Here is a 14,819-nt window from a genome sequence, read left to right on the forward strand (position 1 = left end):
AACGTCTGAGTTCAGCTACGTATGCTATTAGGGTTATTGCAAATTTTGGTGATAAGAATCTCAGTGAATTAGCTTACTATGCCTACTTTCATTCACTGCTTTCGTATGGCATCATATTCTGGGGTAATTCATCGTTGAGTAGAAAAGTATTCATTGCACAAAAACGTGTAATCAGAATAATTGCTGGAGCCCACCCACGGTCATCCTGCAGACATCTATTTAAGGATCTAGGGATCCTCACAGTAACCTCACAGTATATATATTCCCTTATGAAATTTGTTGATAATAATCCAACCCAATTCAAAAGTAATAGCAGTGTGCATACCTATAACACCAGGAGAAAGGATGATCTTCACTATGCAGGGTTAAATCTGACTTTGGCACAGAAAGGGGTAAATTATGCTGCCACAAAAGTCTTTGGGCACCTACCAAACAGCATCAAAAGCCTGACAGATAGCCAACTAACATTTAAAAATAAATTAAAAGAATTTCTAGATGACAACTCCTTCTACTCATTGGCTGAATTTTTAGATATAAAGTAAGTAAAAAAAAAAAAAAAAAAAAAAAAACTTAATCATTAGTGTCATGCAATATTTTGTGTAATGTAATTTCTTGTACAGACATCTTTTATTAACCTGACACGTTCCACATCATTACGAAGTGTCGTATTCATGATCTATGGAACAAGTATTAATCTAATCTAATCTAATCTAATCTAATCTCCAACCACCAGGCTGCAGATGGCTCAAATGATACGTGAAACTCTTTCAGAACCGGCTACTTGGTTTTTGTGCTTACCTGGAGGGCAGGAAATGCGCGGAACAGCCGCCGGCATGCCGGTAGTCGCCACACGTTTGCACAAAACGCAAGGGCTCGTCCGGGATTTGAACCCCGGACCTCCTGCATCCGAAGCAGGAATCATACCCCTAGACCAACGAGCCTTCTCGATGCACATGACTATCGCCTCCGTTCTTGGTATCACCGTGCAGAGCTGCTGCTCACCCAGCGTTCTCCCTGGCTGTTGCGGTTTGATTGTTTTTATCGTTGTCTTTTACTATAGCAACTTCTAGAATCGGACGGAGCTCGTAGCCGATGCCCTTGCTTACGCAGGAAAAATCTGTTGGAGCTACGGTTTTCCAGGTAGTACAACGGCAAAACCGTCGTTTCCGTGGTGTAGCGGTTATCACGTCTGCTTTACACGCAGAAGGTCCCCGGTTCGATCCCGGGCGGAAGCACGACTTTTTTTAAACCCGTTTTCGGATTCCATTTCCGAGATAACGTCACGTCTGCGTGTGCGGGATAATAAATGTCGTGTGCTACACCGATATCGCCTCATTTTACTGTCAAATGCTCTTGCTCCCATAGTGCACCGGTATTCAGTAACTCAGAACGCTCGTAGCTCCATTCTGGCCTGCAAAATTTAGTATCCATTTCTTCAAGACTACTTCAAGTTCGCTTCATACTGGCTTTCCTGATCTCTTTGCACTCGCCTTGTCACAACTCTGTTGAAGTGTGAACGTAACTAATAGTGAGAAACTCTTAACTACGCTCAGTCTTGTATCCCACTCTTTGGTTGACGTTGTCGCTAATCAGATGAAGGTAGACTGCTCCACGATTGAGCTTCGTCTCCACTCACGGTGCACACGTTCTGCAAAGACAACCTTTGTTTTCCGTTGCATGCAAGATTACTGTCGGCTCTTCTACAGAAATCGACCTATGTAATTTACTGGTATCAGATTCTTGCCATATCAAACGGTCCCTTCATGACCGTAGGGCCACACACAGCGTGCTGCGGCACGCATCTGTTCTTCATTGCAGAGCTACAAACGTGGGTGAGCTCCACCTACTCTTCAGCACGGTCAAAACGGTACGGCTCGTCCGGGATTTGAACCCGGGACCTCCTGCACCCAAAGCAGGAATCATACCCCTAGACCAACGAGCCACTTGCCGGTGGCAGTGAAGGTAATCCCAAGCAGTCCAGCTCCGAGGAACACAAACTTTCATGTAAATCAGAAAGAAAAGCGCTTTCTGAAGGCAGCGCCCACCACTGATGGAAAGAATATTAAAGGCAATGAATGTAGAGTGAATAATTTCATCGCGCTCTGCAGATGAACAGACGGTGGTGTTTCACTTTCGTCATGTGCTTTCTTAGCATCAAGGGAAGGCAAATGCACTAAACAAAAGAACACCGGGAATCCGAAACACCAACTCATAACGAAAAGATAGCGGAATATACTGCAAGCAAAACTTCCAAACACGACTCCTGAAGGCGTCGGTGCCTTAAGAATTATTCCGTGCAGCAATGATCATCTACGAAGAGCCAACTGTATGTGTCGCTCCACCACGCAACTTTTTTTGATATCGTTTTACCTAAATTTCCATTACCTGTTCGTTACAAGAATACCGTGTGGCTTTCAACTGGTCTGCTTCGTCCAGCAGCGATAGTAGTAACTAAACCGACCACAGTATCATTAAAAGTAGGTCAGACACAAAAGTCGGAGTTGCTCTGTAGCTCATGTTATTCTGCTTTCAAATGCAATTGAATGGCTGGGAGTAGGGGCGTACTCCTGTAATGCAGGCGTCCGGGAGGCCGTTTCTGTGGGAGACATCTGGGAACAACTACAGACACGGCCGTTTCATTAGCTCAGGAACGACCGCGATGCTCTTATCGAGCTCTGCAGGTTGACCGGACTGCAGTGCGGAATTTTCTGCTAGTGGTGGCTCGGGGTTAAGAGAAGTCGCGAGGTGTGAGCAAAACTACATCGGGAAACCGAAACACACGACTCATAACGAAAAGATTGCGGAATGTACTGCAAAAGCAAACGTTGGAGAAGACGAACTCTGAAGCCGTCGGTGCTTTAACAATCATTCCGTGCAGCAACGATAATCTGGGAAGAGCGAAGGGTGGGTTCCGCTCGACCACACAACAAATTTTATATAATGTTCTACTTGTTCTAAATTTGCGTTTCCAGATCATCAGTAAAATACTATGTGATTTACACCTGGCTTGCTTCTTCCAAAAGCGATATTAAGAAATACATCGACTGCAACGTCATTAGGGGTCGCGGGTCCGGGCGCCGGCGCGCCAGCGGCGGCCTGTCGGGGCTGCTGGTGCCTCCATGTAGAGCTACCGCTTGGCCCGGGCTCCTTGCCGCTAACGAAGTGATTGCTTTTGGTGACATCATATGCAATAGCGACTGCGCGAATTGACGGTGGCTCGTACGGAAAGCAAGAGTAGCTGATGCTACCGAGGACTCGGCCGCGAGCTTGTCCGACGACTTCTTGGGCTCTTATTCGTGGTGGCATTCAGACAGGCAAGGGTGCTGTCGATTGTTGCGTACGAATGCGAAATACCTGCATTGTGCGTTTCCGCAAAGTGATTTTTACGCCAAAGTTGTGATCGTCCTGCAAGTTGTGTCACATGTGGATCTCAGAGCTTAGCAGTTTCCGTGGTGTAGCGGTTATCACGTCTGCCTAACAGGCAGAAGGTCTCCGTTTCGATTCCGGGCGTAATCACTTTTTCGTCGCACTCAACAAGACACTTGCTACAATCTCTACTGTGAACATTTAAATCAATTTCAAACGTCCAACCACCAGGCTGCAGATGGCTCAAATGATACGTGAAACTCTTTCAGAACCGGCTACTTGGTTTTTGTGCTTACCTGGAGGGCAGGAAATGCGCGGAACAGCCGCCGGCATGCCGGTAGTCGCCACACGTTTGCACAAAACGCAAGGGCTCGTCCGGGATTTGAACCCGGGACCTCCTGCACCCGAAGCAGGAATCATACCCCTAGACCAACGAGCCTTCTCGATGCACATGACTATCGCCTCCGTTCTTGGTATCACCGTGCAGAGCTGCTGCTCACCCAGCGTTCTCCCTGGCTGTTGCGGTTTGATTGTTTTTATCGTTGTCTTTTACTATAGCAACTTCTAGAATCGGACGGAGCTCGTAGCCGATGCCCTTGCTTACGCAGGAAAAATCTGTTGGAGCTACGGTTTTCCAGGTAGTACAACGGCAAAACCGTCGTTTCCGTGGTGTAGCGGTTATCACGTCTGCTTTACACGCAGAAGGTCCCCGGTTCGATCCCGGGTGGAAGCACGACTTTTTTTAAACCCGTTTTCGGATTCCATTTCCGAGATAACGTCACGTCTGCGTGTGCGGGATAATAAATGTCGTGTGCTACACCGATATCGCCTCATTTTACTGTCAAATGCTCTTGCTCCCATAGTGCACCGGTATTCAGTAACTCAGAACGCTCGTAGCTCCATTCTGGCCTGCAAAATTTAGTATCCATTTCTTCAAGACTACTTCAAGTTCGCTTCATACTGGCTTTCCTGATCTCTTTGCACTCGCCTTGTCACAACTCTGTTGAAGTGTGAACGTAACTAATAGTGAGAAACTCTTAACTACGCTCAGTCTTGTATCCCACTCTTTGGTTGACGTTGTCGCTAATCAGATGAAGGTAGACTGCTCCACGATTGAGCTTCGTCTCCACTCACGGTGCACACGTTCTGCAAAGACAACCTTTGTTTTCCGTTGCATGCAAGATTACTGTCGGCTCTTCTACAGAAATCGACCTATGTAATTTACTGGTATCAGATTCTTGCCATATCAAACGGTCCCTTCATGACCGTAGGGCCACACACAGCGTGCTGCGGCACGCATCTGTTCTTCATTGCAGAGCTACAAACGTGGGTGAGCTCCACCTACTCTTCAGCACGGTCAAAACGGTAGGGCTCGTCCGGGATTTGAACCCGGGACCTCCTGCACCCAGAGCAGGAATCATACCCCTAGACCAACGAGCCACTTGCCGGTGGCAGTGAAGGTAATCCCAAGCAGTCCAGCTCCGAGGAACACAAACTTTCATGTAAATCAGAAAGAAAAGCGCTTTCTGAAGGCAGCGCCCACCACTGATGGAAAGAATATTAAAGGCAATGAATGTAGAGTGAATAATTTCATCGCGCTCTGCAGATGAACAGACGGTGGTGTTTCACTTTCGTCATGTGCTTTCTTAGCATCAAGGGAAGGCAAATGCACTAAACAAAAGAACACCGGGAATCCGAAACACCAACTCATAACGAAAAGATAGCGGAATATACTGCAAACAAAACTTCCAAACACGACTCCTGAAGGCGTCGGTGCCTTAAGAATTATTCCGTGCAGCAATGATCATCTACGAAGAGCCAACTGTATGTGTCGCTCCACCACGCAACTTTTTTTGATATCGTTTTACCTAAATTTCCATTACCTGTTCGTTACAAGAATACCGTGTGGCTTTCAACTGGTCTGCTTCGTCCAGCAGCGATAGTAGTAACTAAACCGACCACAGTATCATTAAAAGTAGGTCAGACACAAAAGTCGGAGTTGCTCTGTAGCTCATGTTATTCTGCTTTCAAATGCAATTGTATGGCTGGGAGTAGGGGCGTACTCCTGTAATGCAGGCGTCCGGGAGGCCGTTTCTGTGGGAGACATCTGGGAACAACTACAGACACGGCCGTTTCATTAGCTCAGGAACGACCGCGATGCTCTTATCGAGCTCTGCAGATTGACCGGACTGCAGTGCGGAATTTTCTGCTAGTGGTGGCTCGGGGTTAAGAGAAGTCGCGAGGTGTGAGCAAAACTACATCGGGAAACCGAAACACACGACTCATAACGAAAAGATTGCGGAATGTACTGCAAAAGCAAACGTTGGAGAAGACGAACTCTGAAGCCGTCGGTGCTTTAACAATCATTCCGTGCAGCAACGATAATCTGGGAAGAGCGAAGGGTGGGTTCCGCTCGACCACACAACAAATTTTATATAATGTTCTACTTGTTCTAAATTTGCGTTTCCAGATCATCAGTAAAATACTGTGTGATTTACACCTGGCTTGCTTCTTCCAAAAGCGATATTAAGAAATACATCGACTGCAACGTCATTAGGGGTCGCGGGTCCGGGCGCCGGCGCGCCAGCGGCGGCCTGTCGGGGCTGCTGGTGCCTCCATGTAGAGCTACCGCTGGGCCCGGGCTCCTTGCCGCTAACGAAGTGATTGCTTTTGGTGACATCATATGCAATAGCGACTGCGCGAATTGACGGTGGCTCGTACGGAAAGCAAGAGTAGCTGATGCTACCGAGGACTCGGCCGCGAGCTTGTCCGACGACTTCTTGGGCTCTTATTCGTGGTGGCATTCAGACAGGCAAGGGTGCTGTCGATTGTTGCGTACGAATGCGAAATACCTGCATTGTGCGTTTCCGCAAAGTGATTTTTACGCCAAAGTTGTGATCGTCCTGCAAGTTGTGTCACATGTGGATCTCAGAGCTTAGCAGTTTCCGTGGTGTAGCGGTTATCACGTCTGCCTAACAGGCAGAAGGTCTCCGTTTCGATTCCGGGCGTAATCACTTTTTCGTCGCACTCAACAAGACACTTGCTACAATCTCTACTGTGAACATTTAAATCAATTTCAAACGTCCAACCACCAGGCTGCAGATGGCTCAAATGATACGTGAAACTCTTTCAGAACCGGCTACTTGGTTTTTGTGCTTACCTGGAGGGCAGGAAATGCGCGGAACAGCCGCCGGCATGCCGGTAGTCGCCACACGTTTGCACAAAACGCAAGGGCTCGTCCGGGATTTGAACCCGGGACCTCCTGCACCCGAAGCAGGAATCATACCCCTAGACCAACGAGCCTTCTCGATGCACATGACTATCGCCTCCGTTCTTGGTATCACCGTGCAGAGCTGCTGCTCACCCAGCGTTCTCCCTGGCTGTTGCGGTTTCATTGTTTTTATCGTTGTCTTTTACTATAGCAACTTCTAGAATCGGACGGAGCTCGTAGCCGATGCCCTTGCTTACGCAGGAAAAATCTGTTGGAGCTACGGTTTTCAAGGTAGTACAACGGCAAAACCGTCGTTTCCGTGGTGTAGCGGTTATCACGTCTGCTTTACACGCAGAAGGTCCCCGGTTCGATCCCGGGCGGAAGCACGACTTTTTTTAAACCCGTTTTCGGATTCCATTTCCGAGATAACGTCACGTCTGCGTGTGCGGGATAATAAATGTCGTGTGCTACACCGATATCGCCTCATTTTACTGTCAAATGCTCTTGCTCCCATAGTGCACCGGTATTCAGTAACTCAGAACGCTCGTAGCTCCATTCTGGCCTGCAAAATTTAGTATCCATTTCTTCAAGACTACTTCAAGTTCGCTTCATACTGGCTTTCCTGATCTCTTTGCACTCGCCTTGTCACAACTCTGTTGAAGTGTGAACGTAACTAATAGTGAGAAACTCTTAACTACGCTCAGTCTTGTATCCCACTCTTTGGTTGACGTTGTCGCTAATCAGATGAAGGTAGACTGCTCCACGATTGAGCTTCGTCTCCACTCACGGTGCACACGTTCTGCAAAGACAACCTTTGTTTTCCGTTGCATGCAAGATTACTGTCGGCTCTTCTACAGAAATCGACCTATGTAATTTACTGGTATCAGATTCTTGCCATATCAAACGGTCCCTTCATGACCGTAGGGCCACACACAGCGTGCTGCGGCACGCATCTGTTCTTCATTGCAGAGCTACAAACGTGGGTGAGCTCCACCTACTCTTCAGCACGGTCAAAACGGTAGGGCTCGTCCGGGATTTGAACCCGGGACCTCCTGCACCCAGAGCAGGAATCATACCCCTAGACCAACGAGCCACTTGCCGGTGGCAGTGAAGGTAATCCCAAGCAGTCCAGCTCCGAGGAACACAAACTTTCATGTAAATCAGAAAGAAAAGCGCTTTCTGAAGGCAGCGCCCACCACTGATGGAAAGAATATTAAAGGCAATGAATGTAGAGTGAATAATTTCATCGCGCTCTGCAGATGAACAGACGGTGGTGTTTCACTTTCGTCATGTGCTTTCTTAGCATCAAGGGAAGGCAAATGCACTAAACAAAAGAACACCGGGAATCCGAAACACCAACTCATAACGAAAAGATAGCGGAATATACTGCAAACAAAACTTCCAAACACGACTCCTGAAGGCGTCGGTGCCTTAAGAATTATTCCGTACAGCAATGATCATCTACGAAGAGCCAACTGTATGTGTCGCTCCACCACGCAACTTTTTTTGATATCGTTTTACCTAAATTTCCATTACCTGTTCGTTACAAGAATACCGTGTGGCTTTCAACTGGTCTGCTTCGTCCAGCAGCGATAGTAGTAACTAAACCGACCACAGTATCATTAAAAGTAGGTCAGACACAAAAGTCGGAGTTGCTCTGTAGCTCATGTTATTCTGCTTTCAAATGCAATTGTATGGCTGGGAGTAGGGGCGTACTCCTGTAATGCAGGCGTCCGGGAGGCCGTTTCTGTGGGAGACATCTGGGAACAACTACAGACACGGCCGTTTCATTAGCTCAGGAACGACCGCGATGCTCTTATCGAGCTCTGCAGATTGACCGGACTGCAGTGCGGAATTTTCTGCTAGTGGTGGCTCGGGGTTAAGAGAAGTCGGGAGGTGTGAGCAAAACTACATCGGGAAACCGAAACACACGACTCATAACGAAAAGATTGCGGAATGTACTGCAAAAGCAAACGTTGGAGAAGACGAACTCTGAAGCCGTCGGTGCTTTAACAATCATTCCGTGCAGCAACGATAATCTGGGAAGAGCGAAGGGTGGGTTCCGCTCGACCACACAACAAATTTTATATAATGTTCTACTTGTTCTAAATTTGCGTTTCCAGATCATCAGTAAAATACTGTGTGATTTACACCTGGCTTGCTTCTTCCAAAAGCGATATTAAGAAATACATCGACTGCAACGTCATTAGGGGTCGCGGGTCCGGGCGCCGGCGCGCCAGCGGCGGCCTGTCGGGGCTGCTGGTGCCTCCATGTAGAGCTACCGCTTGGCCCGGGCTCCTTGCCGCTAACGAAGTGATTGCTTTTGGTGACATCATATGCAATAGCGACTGCGCGAATTGACGGTGGCTCGTACGGAAAGCAAGAGTAGCTGATGCTACCGAGGACTCGGCCGCGAGCTTGTCCGACGACTTCTTGGGCTCTTATTCGTGGTGGCATTCAGACAGGCAAGGGTGCTGTCGATTGTTGCGTACGAATGCGAAATACCTGCATTGTGCGTTTCCGCAAAGTGATTTTTACGCCAAAGTTGTGATCGTCCTGCAAGTTGTGTCACATGTGGATCTCAGAGCTTAGCAGTTTCCGTGGTGTAGCGGTTATCACGTCTGCCTAACAGGCAGAAGGTCTCCGTTTCGATTCCGGGCGTAATCACTTTTTCGTCGCACTCAACAAGACACTTGCTACAATCTCTACTGTGAACATTTAAATCAATTTCAAACGTCCAACCACCAGGCTGCAGATGGCTCAAATGATACGTGAAACTCTTTCAGAACCGGCTACTTGGTTTTTGTGCTTACCTGGAGGGCAGGAAATGCGCGGAACAGCCGCCGGCATGCCGGTAGTCGCCACACGTTTGCACAAAACGCAAGGGCTCGTCCGGGATTTGAACCCGGGACCTCCTGCACCCGAAGCAGGAATCATACCCCTAGACCAACGAGCCTTCTCGATGCACATGACTATCGCCTCCGTTCTTGGTATCACCGTGCAGAGCTGCTGCTCACCCAGCGTTCTCCCTGGCTGTTGCGGTTTCATTGTTTTTATCGTTGTCTTTTACTATAGCAACTTCTAGAATCGGACGGAGCTCGTAGCCGATGCCCTTGCTTACGCAGGAAAAATCTGTTGGAGCTACGGTTTTCCAGGTAGTACAACGGCAAAACCGTCGTTTCCGTGGTGTAGCGGTTATCACGTCTGCTTTACACGCAGAAGGTCCCCGGTTCGATCCCGGGCGGAAGCACGACTTTTTTTAAACCCGTTTTCGGATTCCATTTCCGAGATAACGTCACGTCTGCGTGTGCGGGATAATAAATGTCGTGTGCTACACCGATATCGCCTCATTTTACTGTCAAATGCTCTTGCTCCCATAGTGCACCGGTATTCAGTAACTCAGAACGCTCGTAGCTCCATTCTGGCCTGAAAAATTTAGTATCCATTTCTTCAAGACTACTTCAAGTTCGCTTCATACTGGCTTTCCTGATCTCTTTGCACTCGCCTTGTCACAACTCTGTTGAAGTGTGAACGTAACTAATAGTGAGAAACTCTTAACTACGCTCAGTCTTGTATCCCACTCTTTGGTTGACGTTGTCGCTAATCAGATGAAGGTAGACTGCTCCACGATTGAGCTTCGTCTCCACTCACGGTGCACACGTTCTGCAAAGACAACCTTTGTTTTCCGTTGCATGCAAGATTACTGTCGGCTCTTCTACAGAAATCGACCTATGTAATTTACTGGTATCAGATTCTTGCCATATCAAACGGTCCCTTCATGACCGTAGGGCCACACACAGCGTGCTGCGGCACGCATCTGTTCTTCATTGCAGAGCTACAAACGTGGGTGAGCTCCACCTACTCTTCAGCACGGTCAAAACGGTACGGCTCGTCCGGGATTTGAACCCGGGACCTCCTGCACCCAAAGCAGGAATCATACACCTAGACCAACGAGCCACCTGCTGCTAGCAGTGAAGGTAATCCCAAGCAGTCCAGCTCCGAGGAACACAAACTTTCATGTAAATCAGAAAGAAAAGCGCTTTCTGAAGGCAGCGCCCACCACTGATGGAAAGAATATTAAAGGCAATGAATGTAGAGTGAATAATTTCATCGCGCTCTGCAGATGAACAGACGGTGGTGTTTCACTTTCGTCATGTGCTTTCTTAGCATCAAGGGAAGGCAAATGCACTAAACAAAAGAACACCGGGAATCCGAAACACCAACTCATAACGAAAAGATAGCGGAATATACTGCAAGCAAAACTTCCAAACACGACTCCTGAAGGCGTCGGTGCCTTAAGAATTATTCCGTGCAGCAATGATCATCTACGAAGAGCCAACTGTATGTGTCGCTCCACCACGCAACTTTTTTTGATATCGTTTTACCTAAATTTCCATTACCTGTTCGTTACAAGAATACCGTGTGGCTTTCAACTGGTCTGCTTCGTCCAGCAGCGATAGTAGTAACTAAACCGACCACAGTATCATTAAAAGTAGGTCAGACACAAAAGTCGGAGTTGCTCTGTAGCTCATGTTATTCTGCTTTCAAATGCAATTGTATGGCTGGGAGTAGGGGCGTACTCCTGTAATGCAGGCGTCCGGGAGGCCGTTTCTGTGGGAGACATCTGGGAACAACTACAGACACGGCCGTTTCATTAGCTCAGGAACGACCGCGATGCTCTTATCGAGCTCTGCAGATTGACCGGACTGCAGTGCGGAATTTTCTGCTAGTGGTGGCTCGGGGTTAAGAGAAGTCGGGAGGTGTGAGCAAAACTACATCGGGAAACCGAAACACACGACTCATAACGAAAAGATTGCGGAATGTACTGCAAAAGCAAACGTTGGAGAAGACGAACTCTGAAGCCGTCGGTGCTTTAACAATCATTCCGTGCAGCAACGATAATCTGGGAAGAGCGAAGGGTGGGTTCCGCTCGACCACACAACAAATTTTATATAATGTTCTACTTGTTCTAAATTTGCGTTTCCAGATCATCAGTAAAATACTGTGTGATTTACACCTGTCTTGCTTCTTCCAAAAGCGATATTAAGAAATACATCGACTGCAACGTCATTAGGGGTCGCGGGTCCGGGCGCCGGCGCGCCAGCGGCGGCCTGTCGGGGCTGCTGGTGCCTCCATGTAGAGCTACCGCTGGGCCCGGGCTCCTTGCCGCTAACGAAGTGATTGCTTTTGGTGACATCATATGCAATAGCGACTGCGCGAATTGACGGTGGCTCGTACGGAAAGCAAGAGTAGCTGATGCTACCGAGGACTCGGCCGCGAGCTTGTCCGACGACTTCTTGGGCTCTTATTCGTGGTGGCATTCAGACAGGCAAGGGTGCTGTCGATTGTTGCGTACGAATGCGAAATACCTGCATTGTGCGTTTCCGCAAAGTGATTTTTACGCCAAAGTTGTGATCGTCCTGCAAGTTGTGTCACATGTGGATCTCAGAGCTTAGCAGTTTCCGTGGTGTAGCGGTTATCACGTCTGCCTAACAGGCAGAAGGTCTCCGTTTCGATTCCGGGCGTAATCACTTTTTCGTCGCACTCAACAAGACACTTGCTACAATCTCTACTGTGAACATTTAAATCAATTTCAAACGTCCAACCACCAGGCTGCAGATGGCTCAAATGATACGTGAAACTCTTTCAGAACCGGCTACTTGGTTTTTGTGCTTACCTGGAGGGCAGGAAATGCGCGGAACAGCCGCCGGCATGCCGGTAGTCGCCACACGTTTGCACAAAACGCAAGGGCTCGTCCGGGATTTGAACCCGGGACCTCCTGCACCCGAAGCAGGAATCATACCCCTAGACCAACGAGCCTTCTCGATGCACATGACTATCGCCTCCGTTCTTGGTATCACCGTGCAGAGCTGCTGCTCACCCAGCGTTCTCCCTGGCTGTTGCGGTTTGATTGTTTTTATCGTTGTCTTTTACTATAGCAACTTCTAGAATCGGACGGAGCTCGTAGCCGATGCCCTTGCTTACGCAGGAAAAATCTGTTGGAGCTACGGTTTTCCAGGTAGTACAACGGCAAAACCGTCGTTTCCGTGGTGTAGCGGATATCACGTCTGCTTTACACGCAGAAGGTCCCCGGTTCGATCCCGGGCGGAAGCACGGAGTTTTTTTAAACCCGTTTTCGGATTCCATTTCCGAGATAACGTCACGTCTGCGTGTGCGGGATAATAAATGTCGTGTGCTACACCGATATCGCCTCATTTTACTGTCAAATGCTCTTGCTCCCATAGTGCACCGGTATTCAGTAACTCAGAACGCTCGTAGCTCCATTCTGGCCTGCAAAATTTAGTATCCATTTCTTCAAGACTACTTCAAGTTCGCTTCATACTGGCTTTCCTGATCTCTTTGCACTCGCCTTGTCACAACTCTGTTGAAGTGTGAACGTAACTAATAGTGAGAAACTCTTAACTACGCTCAGTCTTGTATCCCACTCTTTGGTTGACGTTGTCGCTAATCAGATGAAGGTAGACTGCTCCACGATTGAGCTTCGTCTCCACTCACGGTGCACACGTTCTGCAAAGACAACCTTTGTTTTCCGTTGCATGCAAGATTACTGTCGGCTCTTCTACAGAAATCGACCTATGTAATTTACTGGTATCAGATTCTTGCCATATCAAACGGTCCCTTCATGACCGTAGGGCCACACACAGCGTGCTGCGGCACGCATCTGTTCTTCATTGCAGAGCTACAAACGTGGGTGAGCTCCACCTACTCTTCAGCACGGTCAAAACGGTAGGGCTCGTCCGGGATTTGAACCCGGGACCTCCTGCACCCAGAGCAGGAATCATACCCCTAGACCAACGAGCCACTTGCCGGTGGCAGTGAAGGTAATCCCAAGCAGTCCAGCTCCGAGGAACACAAACTTTCATGTAAATCAGAAAGAAAAGCGCTTTCTGAAGGCAGCGCCCACCACTGATGGAAAGAATATTAAAGGCAATGAATGTAGAGTGAATAATTTCATCGCGCTCTGCAGATGAACAGACGGTGGTGTTTCACTTTCGTCATGTGCTTTCTTAGCATCAAGGGAAGGCAAATGCACTAAACAAAAGAACACCGGGAATCCGAAACACCAACTCATAACGAAAAGATAGCGGAATATACTGCAAACAAAACTTCCAAACACGACTCCTGAAGGCGTCGGTGCCTTAAGAATTATTCCGTGCAGCAATGATCATCTACGAAGAGCCAACTGTATGTGTCGCTCCACCACGCAACTTTTTTTGATATCGTTTTACCTAAATTTCCATTACCTGTTCGTTACAAGAATACCGTGTGGCTTTCAACTGGTCTGCTTCGTCCAGCAGCGATAGTAGTAACTAAACCGACCACAGTATCATTAAAAGTAGGTCAGACACAAAAGTCGGAGTTGCTCTGTAGCTCATGTTATTCTGCTTTCAAATGCAATTGTATGGCTGGGAGTAGGGGCGTACTCCTGTAATGCAGGCGTCCGGGAGGCCGTTTCTGTGGGAGACATCTGGGAACAACTACAGACACGGCCGTTTCATTAGCTCAGGAACGACCGCGATGCTCTTATCGAGCTCTGCAGATTGACCGGACTGCAGTGCGGAATTTTCTGCTAGTGGTGGCTCGGGGTTAAGAGAAGTCGGGAGGTGTGAGCAAAACTACATCGGGAAACCGAAACACACGACTCATAACGAAAAGATTGCGGAATGTACTGCAAAAGCAAACGTTGGAGAAGACGAACTCTGAAGCCGTCGGTGCTTTAACAATCATTCCGTGCAGCAACGATAATCTGGGAAGAGCGAAGGGTGGGTTCCGCTCGACCACACAACAAATTTTATATAATGTTCTACTTGTTCTAAATTTGCGTTTCCAGATCATCAGTAAAATACTGTGTGATTTACACCTGTCTTGCTTCTTCCAAAAGCGATATTAAGAAATACATCGACTGCAACGTCATTAGGGGTCGCGGGTCCGGGCGCCGGCGCGCCAGCGGCGGCCTGTCGGGGCTGCTGGTGCCTCCATGTAGAGCTACCGCTGGGCCCGGGCTCCTTGCCGCTAACGAAGTGATTGCTTTTGGTGACATCATATGCAATAGCGACTGCGCGAATTGACGGTGGCTCGTACGGAAAGCAAGAGTAGCTGATGCTACCGAGGACTCGGCCGCGAGCTTGTCCGACGACTTCTTGGGCTCTTATTCGTGGTGGCATTCAGACAGGCAAGGGTGCTGTCGATTGTTGCGTACGAATGCGAAATACCTGCATTG

The 14,819-nt window shown here is 48.4% G+C and overlaps 15 non-coding genes across 15 annotated transcripts; 5 read left to right on the forward strand and 10 right to left on the reverse strand.

Moving 5' to 3' along the window:
• Positions 1-869: 869 nt before the first annotated feature.
• Trnap-cgg (transfer RNA proline (anticodon CGG)) lies at positions 870-941 on the reverse strand. Its single transcript has one exon. It is a non-coding gene; the product is annotated as a tRNA-Pro (tRNA).
• A 221-nt stretch (positions 942-1,162) lies between these two features.
• Trnav-uac (transfer RNA valine (anticodon UAC)) lies at positions 1,163-1,235 on the forward strand. Its single transcript has one exon. It is a non-coding gene; the product is annotated as a tRNA-Val (tRNA).
• Positions 1,236-1,870: 635 nt separating this feature from the next.
• Trnap-ugg (transfer RNA proline (anticodon UGG)) lies at positions 1,871-1,942 on the reverse strand. The gene has a single exon. It is a non-coding gene; the product is annotated as a tRNA-Pro (tRNA).
• Positions 1,943-3,733: 1,791 nt separating this feature from the next.
• On the reverse strand, positions 3,734-3,805 carry Trnap-cgg (transfer RNA proline (anticodon CGG)). The gene has a single exon. It is a non-coding gene; the product is annotated as a tRNA-Pro (tRNA).
• Positions 3,806-4,026: 221 nt separating this feature from the next.
• On the forward strand, positions 4,027-4,099 carry Trnav-uac (transfer RNA valine (anticodon UAC)). The gene has a single exon. It is a non-coding gene; the product is annotated as a tRNA-Val (tRNA).
• Positions 4,100-4,734: 635 nt separating this feature from the next.
• Positions 4,735-4,806, reverse strand: Trnap-ugg (transfer RNA proline (anticodon UGG)). The gene has a single exon. It is a non-coding gene; the product is annotated as a tRNA-Pro (tRNA).
• A 1,791-nt stretch (positions 4,807-6,597) lies between these two features.
• Positions 6,598-6,669, reverse strand: Trnap-cgg (transfer RNA proline (anticodon CGG)). Its single transcript has one exon. It is a non-coding gene; the product is annotated as a tRNA-Pro (tRNA).
• A 221-nt stretch (positions 6,670-6,890) lies between these two features.
• Positions 6,891-6,963, forward strand: Trnav-uac (transfer RNA valine (anticodon UAC)). Its single transcript has one exon. It is a non-coding gene; the product is annotated as a tRNA-Val (tRNA).
• Positions 6,964-7,598: 635 nt separating this feature from the next.
• On the reverse strand, positions 7,599-7,670 carry Trnap-ugg (transfer RNA proline (anticodon UGG)). The gene has a single exon. It is a non-coding gene; the product is annotated as a tRNA-Pro (tRNA).
• A 1,791-nt stretch (positions 7,671-9,461) lies between these two features.
• Positions 9,462-9,533, reverse strand: Trnap-cgg (transfer RNA proline (anticodon CGG)). Its single transcript has one exon. It is a non-coding gene; the product is annotated as a tRNA-Pro (tRNA).
• A 221-nt stretch (positions 9,534-9,754) lies between these two features.
• On the forward strand, positions 9,755-9,827 carry Trnav-uac (transfer RNA valine (anticodon UAC)). The gene has a single exon. It is a non-coding gene; the product is annotated as a tRNA-Val (tRNA).
• A 635-nt stretch (positions 9,828-10,462) lies between these two features.
• On the reverse strand, positions 10,463-10,534 carry Trnap-ugg (transfer RNA proline (anticodon UGG)). The gene has a single exon. It is a non-coding gene; the product is annotated as a tRNA-Pro (tRNA).
• A 1,791-nt stretch (positions 10,535-12,325) lies between these two features.
• Positions 12,326-12,397, reverse strand: Trnap-cgg (transfer RNA proline (anticodon CGG)). The gene has a single exon. It is a non-coding gene; the product is annotated as a tRNA-Pro (tRNA).
• Positions 12,398-12,618: 221 nt separating this feature from the next.
• Trnav-uac (transfer RNA valine (anticodon UAC)) lies at positions 12,619-12,691 on the forward strand. The gene has a single exon. It is a non-coding gene; the product is annotated as a tRNA-Val (tRNA).
• A 636-nt stretch (positions 12,692-13,327) lies between these two features.
• Positions 13,328-13,399, reverse strand: Trnap-ugg (transfer RNA proline (anticodon UGG)). Its single transcript has one exon. It is a non-coding gene; the product is annotated as a tRNA-Pro (tRNA).
• Between the last annotated feature and the right edge of the window lie 1,420 nt (positions 13,400-14,819).

This window comes from Schistocerca gregaria, chromosome 2 (assembly GCF_023897955.1).
Source record: "Schistocerca gregaria isolate iqSchGreg1 chromosome 2, iqSchGreg1.2, whole genome shotgun sequence".
Classification (NCBI taxonomy): Eukaryota; Metazoa; Arthropoda; class Insecta; order Orthoptera; family Acrididae; genus Schistocerca; species Schistocerca gregaria.